The 13,944-nt window shown below is 41.4% G+C and overlaps 1 long non-coding RNA gene across 4 annotated transcripts in view; it reads left to right on the top strand.

The window, feature by feature from the left end:
- LOC140704928 (uncharacterized) overlaps positions 1 to 13,944 on the top strand; it is a 170,899-nt gene that overhangs the window by 108,035 nt on the left and 48,920 nt on the right. For 3 of the 4 annotated variants that reach the window (XR_012084419.2, XR_012084420.2, XR_013542184.1), the window contains exon 2: positions 1,498 to 1,546. This is a non-coding gene — a long non-coding RNA (uncharacterized LOC140704928). The remainder of the gene's footprint in view (positions 1 to 1,497; positions 1,547 to 13,944) is intronic. The other variant, XR_013542185.1, reaches the window with a different exon arrangement.

Genomic DNA, 13,944 nt, shown 5'->3' with positions numbered 1-13,944 from the left:
GTCTTGTTATTGCAAAGTTGATTATTCCTTCTTGCTGAACATTTGTCCATCTGTCTGTAAGTACTGCAAGACATTGTGCTTCATGGATTTTTCCTTGTACAGATTCCATCACGCACTCATATTCTGACTTGCTCAAGGAATGTCTGCTTGGCAAACGGTATGATGGTCGTAATAATTTTAAAGCTTCCTGCCAATATGCATTTTCAGTTATTGACAACGCTGATCAAGAAGCATAAACTGCTTTTGCAAGAGCTTGATCAATTTTCTCCTGATTTTCAGGTGTCATTTTATCTATAAATGATGACGGTATTGTGTAAATATTTAAAGTATTTTTGAATGTCTTTAGGGCACCTCTGGCATGGAAAGATATGTTTTGGCATCTTTGTAACATTTGGAAAACAATAGTTCTTCTCACAGTATTTGCAAATTGCAGCCTTGCTGTAAGCAGAAATTGTACTGTGGAAATGTTTCCAAACTCTAGATGTTGGTCTAGACTATAGGTAAACATTATGCTGTGATGGGGGAGAACATTAATAGGAATTTATTTATTTTATTTTATTTTATTTATTTTATTTATATCCCGCCTATCTAGTCAACTCAGGACCACTCTAGGCGGCTAGGAATCATTTAGATAAAGGTTATAAAGATAAACTAGTTTGTTAGACAAATGTAACCTCTTACCTGTCAATAAAAGCTTGAGAGCACAGAAACTATCATCTACTGTAGTGGTCCCCAACTGTTTTTACACTGCGGACCATATGGGGAAGGTGGGCCACCCCCTGCATTCACGCGCATGCACGAAGGAGCGGGTGCTCACTCGCACAGGTGCAGGCATAACTTGTGGGTGCACAAAGGAGTGGGAGGGTGCTTGTGTGGACACACATACACTTGCACACATGCACAATGGCGTGAGGGGTGTTTGGGGGCACTCGCATGTGTGTGCATGTGCAAAAAGGGGTGGCAAGCTTGTGCTCTTCTGTGCGCATGCACAAAGAGGCTGTGGGGGGGAAGTGTGTACCAGGGGTGGGAGATCTGTCTCCGCGGCCTGGTCTGGCCCAGGCCACGGACCAGCACCAGGCTGCAGACCGGGGATTGGGGACCCCTGATCTACTGTACACAAACCATCAAGCACAATAGGAGGTATAAGATAGAGTCCACAGGCAAACTAAATGGAAGCCTTTCCCTTCCAGTATCTCCTAGAGGCAGAACTGCATATTTCTCTTATTTGAGAATTGCATTGAGAAGTACAGTGTACTTGAATTGTATTCCAGGATTTGCTTGTCTTCAGCTGAGAGAACTTAAATACATAATTTCTCGGAGGTCTTTCGTGATATATAGTTTAAATACCATGTCATAGACATATTTTCTATCATTGTAAAAGAACATATTCCACACTCTTTTTTTTTCAATTTCTCTGGGAAAAAACAACAAATGGCTTTGATGGAAAATGGAAAAAAACTGATTTTTCCCCTAATTTTTCCTCCCCCCTTCCCCCAGGTCTTCCAATCTCTAGGTATGCTGAGGAATCATTTTAGGTAAGCAAAAGGTATGTAATGATATTTGGACTCTTTGTCTTAAGCATTTTATACATGATGTGTATGTATGCAATACATCATAATCTAAATTCCAGTTTTTCAAGAGAAAATTTGTTTTGGGGGAAAGGAAGAGCAGCCACCTTTTCCTTTTGGGCTTTCATATTTCTAAATAACGTATATGGTGCAACTCTAGATACAGTAAATGATGTATTTGTGACTTTTCATTTTATTTCAAACTGGTGAGAACTAGAAATCTGTACTGATTGTAAAAAATAACTGGCAAAAAGTATACTTTTACATGTAAATATCTTAATGCATTTCAGTGCATGTGTATATGCTCTGCATGCACACTGGGAAATATATACGATATATACATACATGGATATTATTAAGTCTTAAAACATGTGACACAGTACTCTGCTTGACATCTCTAGAGCTTAGTCAGTGAGAAAAACAGAAAGGTAGCAATTGGATATATGCATAATTATGGGCTATCTACAGGTAGGGCATTCTGTAATACAGTTCATTTTGTTTGACTGTCCTTCAGTATGTTTAATTCATACATTTACATAAAAAGTGAGTTTAAGCTGACTTTTCTTTTAAAGAGAAGAAAACGTTGACAAAGATTTTTTTTCAAAAACCCACAATGTAATAAACATGCATTATATCCTTCTATTTCCAAACTAAAATCCAGTTTGAGAACCAAGAATTAGGCCACAGAAAAGGAATGCCTGTTGTTTAATTGGTAACAGCTGAAAGAAGCTCATTGGGAGATCTGAAATAAAAATGTGTATGACATGATGACTCGGCAAAAGCACCATGACTCAGCACCTCACATCCCAGCAAAATGCATCGAATCAGTATATGCTGTGATCCACAGATAATTCCTGTCAAGTGGTGCAACAGTTTTATATGGAGGGTATAAGTCACAAAAGCATTTGAGTTGGAGGGACAGAAGGTTTTTTGTTTTACACAACATAAGAAGGAAAGCAAAGCACAAATGAAGTGGCAAGAAAGATGGCAAAATGACAAGATAATTTCAGACACACCACTACATTTTCTGTATCATAGGACAAATTCAATTCTTTGAAAAACTTCTGGTTTATGAATTTGGGATATTGTGCTTCTGTATCCATGATTCAAAACACCAGAAAGTGGCCCAGTATTGTGGCATAATATTGTCCCTGTGTTGCCAGCAGGAAAAACGATGCCAAGCTTTACATAGCATAGGAAAGAATCCTGCAGCCTGGATTCTTTCCAAATTTTTTTAAAAAGCTGGTGGGACCAACCATTTTCTTTCAGGATAAGCAAGACTAGTCTTTTCAATTTGTATGAGCTATTTTAAATCTGAGGATGTTTAGGGTCACCCATTTCTGAACAGGTAGTAAAACAATTTCACTTTCAAAAAAACAGAATGGGAAAATCCTTTACCCAAACTTCCCCAAACTTGGCACAGAGCAAATGGTCTGCTGTATCGGTGCCAGTTTGGTGCTAATCTGAAGTCCAGTTTCAAAGTTATACTTTTTTTTTTCTTCTCCAATTTTCAGAATTGCCTTGTAGAATGTTGCTTTGCTGAGCTGGCACAATAACATAGTTGCACTATCTTGGAGCTGCAATACAAACTCTCTGAACGGAAAAGTTTTTAAAAGGATCCTTTATAAGTTTGCTTAAAGCTTTTCTACCGTATTCTGAAAAGGCTTCTAAAGCAGCTTCCAAAGGTCAGTATCAGGACAATCCGAAACACATGATGCACAATATAAAAAGAGATGACACACAAGAAATTACAATATTGAAATACCATGCAATAAGTGCAGTGTTATTAAAAGCAATTTAAAGTCACATGGCAGTCATGTGATATTTGAGTCACTGTTTGTGTTCCCTTGGGGGTACTTTCAATCCGCTGCTTGAGGAGATGTGGCTGGAGAGGGGGATCTTTTGGGAATGTTTTGGGTGTCAGGAAGAAAAGGAGGAAGAAAGCGATGGGGAAGAAAGGGGAATTGGCAGATCACCACATGGCAGATCTCCCCCTCCTTGAAAAATATAATGAAAGTTTTTAAATGGTGCAAAGGGGATGAAGCTCTGTATACTCTGATGGGTCTACTCCCATGTAAGTGTGCACAGTAACTTAGCCTGGATACCCCTTCCATTACCCTCTTCAGATCAGAGTCAGCTTAGATCCCTGCATCATGTGCAAGGCTGGCTGTGCCAAAGGCAAAGAGGGAAGCATTGGCCTCAAAGCCTCCCCTGCCCTACCAGATCATCTCCCCATCCCGTGCAGTGGCAGTGGCAGAAGCTGAACACCCCTGCAGGGGAGCCGGCCACTTTCTCAGATCGGATGTTGCGGCTTGAGTCGTGAAGCTAGTGCCCTCCGTCCCTTCTTTCCTGCCGTGCGCTCCAAATCCAGGTTCCTTGGCCATCGGCTCTGGATTGATTTCCCCAAGCCTGTCCCTCTTGGGGAGAAATTTATACTGACAGTGTCATTCACCTATGGCAAATGGATTTCAATTACATCAATCTGACATCTGTGTTAAATCAAATAACCCTCTTGTGGAAGAGTAAAATACCTCACTTCTGTTAAACCCCCCCCCATTCCCTGACAAAACAGTCAGCACTTCCACGTGCGTAGTGTACTCGCCTTTCAAAACACTGATTTAAAACACTGTAAAGCCAAATCAATTCCCCCCCATCGTTTTTTAAACTAATGCAATTGCTCTCAAAGTCATTCCAGTTTGGTTCTGAGGGCCCTGGGATCACAGCTTAAATAGCTACTTTGTCAAAGTAATTAGCTCAACTTACAGCTCCAAGGCCTCCCAAAACAAGTTAACTCATTTCTATAAATATTATTTTTAAAAATAATGGTCTACTTTCCCACTTCTTGGCAGTAACTAAAACACTTTTAAAGTTATATTTAAAGGTATAAACATCTGAATACTACAAGACTGCTATACAAACATATTCTCTTTATGTCTCCTTATGTCTGGTCACTGCAGCTCTTCACAAAACTCCAGAGTAAGCTAACATCATTTGAATCTCATGATGTTCCTTCTGCAACATTTAGGCCACACTCCTGTCAATTATAAAAGTAACTAAAATTGCAACAGAAAAGGAATAGAGTTATCCCTTTGTTAAGTTGCCATTGGAATGTAGCTTAGTTATACTCTTCTTATTTAAAAAAGGAATTAGTTACAAATGACAAGCTATTTATAATTAGTTACTTGCAAGATCTGCAAGGGATTGCTTCGAACCTCCCAAGTAGCGTAACAGTAACAAGAACTCATGATATCGGGCAATCTTAAATTGAAATTAAAACAAAGCAACATTACCACAAACATTTGAATTAGGCTTTATAACCACCATTCTCAGGACTACTTTTGCCATCCTGATGTGACCTGTGGCCATCTATTTGTGTCCCACGTAAGGCCAGTGGAACAAAAGATGCTCTGATGCTAGATGGAAAGGATAATTTGCTGTGTGAGGCCTTCTCTCCATTATATGTGGAGAAGCTGACTGGATTTGTGGTTGACCAAGATAAGGACAAACTGTGTGGCATATTCTTGACTGCTCTTCAGCGGAGGATTAGAGTAGGAGAGAGGGAGTCAGGAGCTACCACTGCTGTTCCTCAGCATTTTTTGCCTGAGGTGATTGCTGTGTCTCATGGTAGCCCCATGCATGGCAAGCCCACCCTTTCCGCTTTGTTTGTTCCTGGGAGTGAGGGAGATTCCTGTGAGGACAACATATATTTAATGGATATATGAATGGGTATGTGTCTTTTTAATGTGCAGTTCTATGTATACTTTCCTATAAGGAGGACCTCTGTTGAATATAATAAGACTTACTTCCAAAAATGACTGTAGATACTCTAAAAAATTTTATTGTATTCCAGAAAGTGACAGCAGGAGGAATTAATATGGGTGGGGAAAAGTAGTTTTTTAAAAAGCTCGGAGAAATGTTTTGGCTTGCAAGTCCAACTCCCTGCATGTGTGTGTTTTTAGAAACTTTCTGTTATCTGGACAGCCCCTCTCAGGCCAGTTGAGGGACAGGATTAGCCGCTGCTCACTAGTTATGATGTATCACACCCAGCTGCAACAATCAGATAGACACCTTGCCCCTGCAAGGCAAAGTTATAGGGAGAGAAGGAGTATCTTTTTGACCAGTTTGTGTGTTTTTGAGATAGTGAGTGCTTTAATATTTTTTTAAAAACAACCAACCAACAAATTGGCAATCAAATCAGAAAAGAGAGATGTAGTGGAAAAGACCTGCCATGCTGTTGGACAGAGGGTGGTAGCTGCCTTAAGCAGCAGATTTGGGGGTGCCAGTTGTTTACATCATTATTACCAGGGATAGAGCATACTGCTTCTAAGATATTCTGCCTCAATGTTCCAGACTAGTTTGACTTGCTCTGGGGACTATATAGCACAATCTGAGGTCAGGAGTGTGGGTCGGGGGTGTGTGTGCCATTCACTGTTCAGCCTCACACAGGGAAATGTGGGCTCATTCTGGTGAGAGCCTGTGGTTATCTGAAGCTTATTCAAACACTAGTAATGAACTAGCAAAATTCAAAGGGTTACCACTGACCTATGTCATTGCAAATTTCATGCTCCATATTAGTATGTGTGCTGTTTTGCATGACTGATCTTAAAAGAGAGAACGATGCCATATACTACAGTAAATATGGGTGCAGTGCTAAATGATAGTATGTAAGGTAGGACAAAGTTGGCAGGACAAAGTTCCAAACAGAGTAGTCCTAGAACGAGCTGGAATTGTTAGCATATATACATTACTGAAACAGCGACGTCTACGTTTGCTTGGGCATGTTGTGAGAATGGCTGATGGTCAGATTCCAAAAGATCTCCTATATGGAGAATTAGTGCAGGGAAATCACCCCAGAGGGAGACCACAGCTGCGATACAAGGACATCTGCAAGCGGGATGAAGGCCTTAGGAATGGATCTCAACAGATGGGAAACCCTGACATCTGAGTGTTCAGCCTGGAGGCAGGCAGTGCATCATGGCCTCTCCCAATTTGAAGAGACCCTTGTTCAGCAGGCCGAGGCAAAGAGGCAGTTACGAAAGCAGCAAAATCAGGGAGCTGGACAGGGGACAGATTGTATTTGTCTTCAGTGTGGAAGGGATTGTCACTCTCGAATTGGCCTCCTCAGCCACACTAGATGCTGTTCCAAGTCCTCCATACAGAGCACGTTACCATAGTCTTTTGAGACTGAAGGATGCCTAATGAAGATAAGATATTTACAGCTCCGGCTTAATTCTTAACTCTCCAGTTCTATCATCACTGGGCTTTTGAAGTCAGTAGCATTTCTTTGAGATTTTAGGACCAAAGCCTAAAATTAGGGGTAGGCCATTGTGACCATGTAATGGAGTGTGGCAGGCAAAAGCTAGCCAGAGGATGGAATTACTTCTGGACAGCTGATTGTGGAAATAGGCACAAGGCACTAACTTATTTGCCGTGCTCCAAAATCTATGAGTGGTCCAAGAGCATGCACACACTGGTTCTTTTCTCAGTTCCCTATCCCTGTCTTGGCTTTCTGGTTTATTGATGTTTTATAAGCAGAGGAGACACAAATGTAAGGAGTCAGTGAACCCTGATAGCAGCTGGCAGTGGATGGAGTTGGGCACTTTGGCTTTAAGGTTGTCTCACACACAGAAATCAGTCTTTCTCTTCCTCTAGCAAGAGGGCACCTTCAAAAAGAGGAGTATCATGTGATTGCCCTTCAAACAGGCATCTGGTCACACAGCTAAAAACCTGGGATTTGACCTGTGTTAAAAGTATGCTGAATTGGATGTTCACACAATGAATTCCACAGCTTGCATTTATTTTCCTCTGAGTTGGATTAATCTTTTAGGAAGTGAGTTAAAGTGAACAGCCACCAGAGGGCCACATATTAGCATCCTGTTTTTTTAACCCACTTAAGCTCATGTGAATGTTACAGCCAGTTTTAAAAGAGAGCATTTCAATTACTCATTAGGAATGCAGGAAACAACTGAAAAACCATGTGACTTGAATTGGCTAAAATTAAAATGCTACATATTGTGGGTTTTTTGAGAAATGTAAACAGGCTTACAGACAGAGACCTAATAAAGAACAGGCTTCCTTTGAGAGGAGAGGAGATCACATTTCTACCTTTGGCTGTGGTCTTTCTCAGTACAGCTCCCATGTACTGGAAAAAATTAAACCACATAACAATTTATCTTGCACACTGAAAACTAGATGTCAAGCATGATGTATTCCAGGCAGTCCTCTCCCTCATGTGGCTGTTTCCTGTGTGCAATTGAAATTCAACCATGTGAACCTCCATTGTAGATGATGAACTAGCATAGCCCAACAACCCAAATTTGCCACCTCATCATCTGTGAAAAATAGGCCACACTCTTTCTTCAGTGCTATCCTTAAAGCATCTGTGACTCAGCACCAGTTCTGGATGTATTCAAGGTACAGGAGGAATATTTGAAGGGTATATTTAGATGGGAGCTCTACTGCCCTATTTTAACTGAATGTACCATTTAAACTGAATTTAAAGGCCAAAGTAGATGCTTCAGAGACACTGCTTTCCAGGGCACAAATGTTTGTGGTTGATTCTAAACTTTCATTTTCTATGCAGCTTTGCTTTAAAGACTTTTGTCTGAAATATCCAGCATCTTTAATTACATATATGGGCATAGGGGGTACTCTATACATGGTCCTTGTGAAGACACGCAGCCCAATTACCCAATCATTAAATCGTCTTCTTGACACAGTTCAGGCAGATGGTTTGGAATTCAGCCTTGTGTAAAAAAAAATGTAAGGGCATTTAGGTTGAAGTAGAAAAAACACAGAGAGAACCTGTAATATTTTCTCTATTTAGAAAACAAGGTGCTCCAATAAGCAGCATGACATTATTATATGAGAGTAGAGAAGTACCATCTTTTTTCTGCTCCAGCCATTCACTAGGGTTGCCATAAGTAGTTTCCAAAACCTGAGACTAGGGGAGAAGGCTGTGATGTCATGGGGCAGGACCATGTGACATCACTAGAGATAAGTGTTTTGGATTTTGGGGGGCTCCAAATCCCAGAATTCTCCCAAAAGTTCCCAAAGATTATTCTGGGAGTTCAAACCCACAAACACCTTCATTTTGCTCACTTAGAGAAAGCCCTCTTCTGTGCCTTCTTCTAGGCCTTATTTCTTGTTCGACTGCTTCCTGGGAGGAAACTATTGCAATACTTCTTGGGGTAGTAGTCTTGTTGACCATTCACACTTGTTGAAAAATTGCCCTGACAATTGCATTGTGTTTGGGTGATAAGTGGTTAACTGATGAAAACAGGAGTCAGCTTCTGGAATTTTCCCCTGTGTGGTGTCACTTTGTGAATAGTAATGAGCACAAAAGGGTATCCTGTAGACCAGGGGTCCCCAACCCCTGGTCCGCGGCCCGTGCTGGTCTGTGGCCATGGCAGGAGCAGGCCGGGGAGACACATCTCCCAACCCCCTGCATGCACTCCCCCTGCACGCATGCCCTCCTGCATGCACGGGTACCCTGCCCACCTATGAGCAAGAGGGTAACCCGCCCCCATGTGCGTCCTGGCACCGCGAAGGTCCTGCTCTTCCTACCAATGGTGCCCAGAGCGCCGCTGTCTTCCTGCTCAGCTGGCCACTCAGCAGCCATGCGGGGAGACTCATCCTCCTGCCCCCTACCTAGAGTGCCCAGCTGAACAGGAAGAGCAGGAACTTTTTAATGCCAGGACATGTGAGTGGATGGTCCGGTCCCAGGGCCAGACCCTCATTAGATCCAGCTGAGATGGGGATATACGTATTCATTTATGAATACAGATATCCCCATCTCTGTTAATGAACTATTATAATTACCTGTTCTAAACTGGAAAAAATATTTTCCCCTTTTTATGTCTTGTGTCATGTAAAGGCCTTTGGCCAGAAACAGTGAAGTATTTTATAGCTAAATATAGACAAAGCAACAGAGAATGGTAGCTTCTCTTTTGCAGAAATGAGCTTTGCCAGTAGTTCAAGGAACTGGAATAGGCAGCAGTGTCTTCTCTCTCTGCCTCATCCATTAGAAACATAACCATGCGCAGCCAAGGATGCCTCTGGGAACGATGGTACGGCATTGTGCTTGGTCTTTCCCAAGGAGCCCTTCTATGGCAGCAAGAGATTGTGTTTCATGGTTTGTTTTAGCGCCCTCAGTGCCTGAAGTGGCAGCAAAACCATTTCCACCTTTGTGCCTCTATCCCAGCGAGGTATTCCCCCCACAACTTCTCCTGACTTTCACAGCTTGACCCACACCACCCTTTTCTATAAGAGACGAAGGGCCCTCAGAAAATTGCTGGTGGCACATGCAGTTCAGCATTAACTTCACATCTTTCCTTTTACTGCTTATGCGAAGTGTAAACTGATTTTCGGAATAGGGCAAACGTATGACTTATACCAAATTAAAACAAAGATGTGTAATTAACACAATCAGGTTACAAGCCTATAAAGACACAGGTGCTAGGAGAGGGAGCAGGGACAAAACAAAAACAATGCAAACAACAAATTGCTTAATGGCGCACTGAAGCAACGTTTGTTTAACTGCTTCCTTAATGTTGGGTGATGAAGAAGATGGATATTGGTGTCAATCTCCAACCCAGGCTTTGACTGTGCAAAAGAGGAATTCCCACCCACCCTAGGAATCCTCCATTCCTTCAAGTCATGAAATACCAACAGCAGAATCATAGGTACAGCAGCAGTTTCTTAAGTCTGTAACCAGAATTTGGCCCTTTCCAAGCAACCTCAGAACCATAGAAACCAAGAAGATGCAAGTCCATGCTGGAGCTTCAGGGCTGCCAGTGAAGTGCAGAGTCAGTCACACAAAGTTATCCTTCATTCAGGACTGCTCAGGAGGAAGAGAAGCCTTTCTAGGTGTGTGTCTTGACCTGAGCCAAGCTGAGAGGTAGGAAAGACAAAGCTCTAGTTTTGATATCTGCATAAGTCAGAATTGACTTGACAGCACATGTTGCTGATTACTATTAGTCAGAACCAGACTGTCACTGAAACAAGCCCTTTGGGGCTTTAAGTGCCTTTTCGTGGCCAGATGGTTGTGAGGAGCATATCCCCCAAGCCTTCTTAGAACCGAGGAAATGGACTCTGAGGAAATGGTGCTATACTTTTGGAACTTCTCACAAAAACATTCTTTCTCTCATGCTTACCAGATGAATCTTTGCCAAGAGACAGCCAAAAAAGAAAAAGTTTGTGTGAGAGAAATTGAGATCGAGAGCAAAAGCAAGAGAAAGGAGGTGGGGGAGAGAGAGACTAGAGGTAAAAAAATATCATGTGTTGGTTGAAATGCATTATAGTTGAGGTCTTTGTCACAGGGATTATGAAATATATGAAAGAGTACTTAAATATTTATACAGTGTCATTGATAAAATGTGTGTAAAAACCAGAAATGTATCACACCCACAAACCCACACACTTACTTTCAGTGAGATTTACTTCTGACTAAAAATGTTTAAGATCATGGAGCACGATGGAATCTCAGACAGCTGATTTCCGTATGAAGTGGTGCTTAAGGAATCAGTCACAGTTCTAGTTATTTGTGATAATTAGATAACGGGAGGATTTTAATCTTTACATGGTTCTCTAACTTGCCAATATGCATTTGGTACAAAGTTGGTGTCAGTTATCCCTTGAAATGCTCCAGATGTCACTGTGGAAAATTAGTTTCAAGGTCTCTTTGTTTTGTTGCTTGTGGACCCATTGATGCCACTCTCCAATAGCTATGAGCTTTGCTTAGCTCCTTACAAAGGGAACACAATCGCTTCTGTTCAATAGAGACTTCTGCATCCAAACCCTGTGAAACAACAAGCAATAAATGTAACTCAAAGAGTTATGCAACATGGAAGAAAAAGAAATAAAACAATTCTGTTGGATCCAATTTAGTTATGTGTTGAATTGACTTGGAGAATTCATGAATTCAGTTGAAGACAAGTAGCCTAAAACATTAAAAGCTGTTATAACCTGACAACGGGGCTCGTTAAGATAGGCATCTGTTCCACTGTTTCGTGCATTGTGTGGCAGATTGGATCATTTCCCCCCCCCCCCGGAAACTGCAAGATGTATTTGTGAGAGCAGACCAATTTGGCCCCAGAGCATGTCAACCCCAGGCCACAGTTTTGAGCCCCTATCAGGAGCTTCTATTTTTTTGGTGGGGTTTGGTGCACTCTGGTCTAGTCCATTCCCAGCATGTGCAATCACTGGGAATAGACTAAAATTGAGCTTTGCAGCGGTCAAAACTGCCAAGGCTCCTTCAAGTGTTAATTTTCAGTATTGTAAAGTGACTTAATAAATGAGCCACTTCAGGATATCGGCAAATTAAATACTTTCCCTGCCCCTTTGTGGAGGGGCAGGAGAAGTGAAATTGATTTTTTTTTTTTTTTGGCCTCTGTTAGATCATCGCTGATACACTGAATTACTTAGATTAAATTTTAAAAAAGAAATTTCTTCCATTAGGTATAGTGCTGATCAAAACTGTGACTGCAAGCAGTTTCTTCATCGGCACTACATAAAAGGAAAATGAAATGAATGAAATTCAACAGGGATAAGTGCAAAGTACTGCACCTCAGAAAAAGAAACCAATTGCACAGTTACAAGATGGGGGATACCTGGCTCAGCAAAATCATGAGCGAGAAGGATCTTGGAGCTGTCATAAATCAGAAGCTAAATATAATCCAACAGTTTGATGTGGCTGCAAAAAAAAGGCAAATGCTATTTTAGGCTGCGTTAATAGAAGTATAGTTTCCAAATCCCGCAAGGTGCTAGCCCCCTCTATTCAGCACTGGTTATGCAAAACCTTGAATATTGTGTCCAGTTCTCTACACCACACTTCAAGAAGGATGCTAAGAAATTGGAACAAGTTCAGAGGAGGGCGACAAGGATGATCAGGGTGCTGGAAACCAAGTTTTATGAGGAAAGACTGAAAGAATTGGGCATGTTTAGCCTTGAGAAAAGAAGACTGAGGAGTGATATGATGGCACTTTTCAAATATTTGAAAGGCTGTCTTACAGAGGAGGGGCAAGGTCTGTTCTCAATCATCCCAGAGTGCAGGACACACAACAATGGGCTCAAGTTAAAGGAAGCAAGATTTCGGTTGAATATTTTAACTGTTAGAGCAGTACAACAGTGGAATCAGTTACTTTAGGAGTTAGTGAGTGCTCCAACACTGGAGGTATTAAAAAAAATTAGATAATCACCTGGCAGACATGCTTTGATTGCATTCCTTCATTGAGCAGGGTCTAGGACTTGATGGCCTTGTAGTTCTTTTCCAACTTCACTTTTCTATGATTCTATGAAAGAACTTTTTTAAAACAAAAAAAGTAATGTAAGTGATTCAGTGCATCAGTGATGGTCTAGCATAGGCAAAAATAATAATTTGATTTCTTATTCCCCTCTGCAGAGATGCAGGGGGGAAATGACAGCAGATGCAGCTAGAGGGTTGCAAGAGTGCCAGTGTAGATGTGCCCGCGGTGGACTAAAGCAGTTGATTTTGCACCCTCAAAAGTGGATTTTACAGCAGTTCTTCTTGAATCTCTTTGAAAGCCTCCAGCGGTGCGCTTGAAATACAAAAACCACTTCTCCAGGGCCAGAGATGGGGAACTTGTGGCCTTCTAGTTGCTGGACAGCAACATCCATGATATTTAATCTTTGGTTAGGCTGGTGGCAGTTGCATTCTAGCAACATCTAGAGGTCCACACATTTTCAATACATGTCCCAGGTCAATGTTTTGAACAAACGGTTCCTTGCAGTTGGTGCATACATAGAACTCCTCCTCTGCTACATACACAGCTCACTTGCACACCTAGTTTCTGGATGTTTTATTTAAAAAAATATCATCTGTTGCTGCCTGTACTTCACTACTCTGTGTATAAAGAAATTAGCATATGAAACTCTTAGAATGATTTTAAGATCCCACTTATTTGTTTCTTTTGAATGGAATAGATGGTCTGGGTAAATGTCGGTAGCAAAACAAGAGAGTTTGTCTTGCTCAGTAATATATTTAGCAGGGAAATTGCTACCTGCACAGTCGTATATCAAATGCAAATCGTTTTCTGACATGCATGCACATGTTAGTAACTGTTTTTCATGCCCCTTCACAGCTTGGTATTTCACACTCAGGGAGCTGTTTTGCGAAAGCAGATTAAAAATAACACAATAAATCCAAAATGCTAATTGCCAGTTAAAACCAAGCATATGAATACTAATAATACAGTTTGGGGTGTTTATTTCATCATTTTATGTTAATTGTAAGCAGTTATGCGTGGCTCCTTTCCCTCTCTCCTTCTCCTCAGGTGTCCCTCATTTGGTGGCACACAGAGCTATGCAGGCAGTACTACCAGAGAGACTCATTCACAGCTCTCATCTGTAAAGTCAA

The sequence above is a fragment of the Pogona vitticeps genome, chromosome 2, assembly GCF_051106095.1.
Source record: "Pogona vitticeps strain Pit_001003342236 chromosome 2, PviZW2.1, whole genome shotgun sequence".
Lineage (NCBI taxonomy): Eukaryota > Metazoa > Chordata > Lepidosauria > Squamata > Agamidae > Pogona > Pogona vitticeps.
This window is presented reverse-complemented; position numbering and strand designations above follow the sequence as displayed.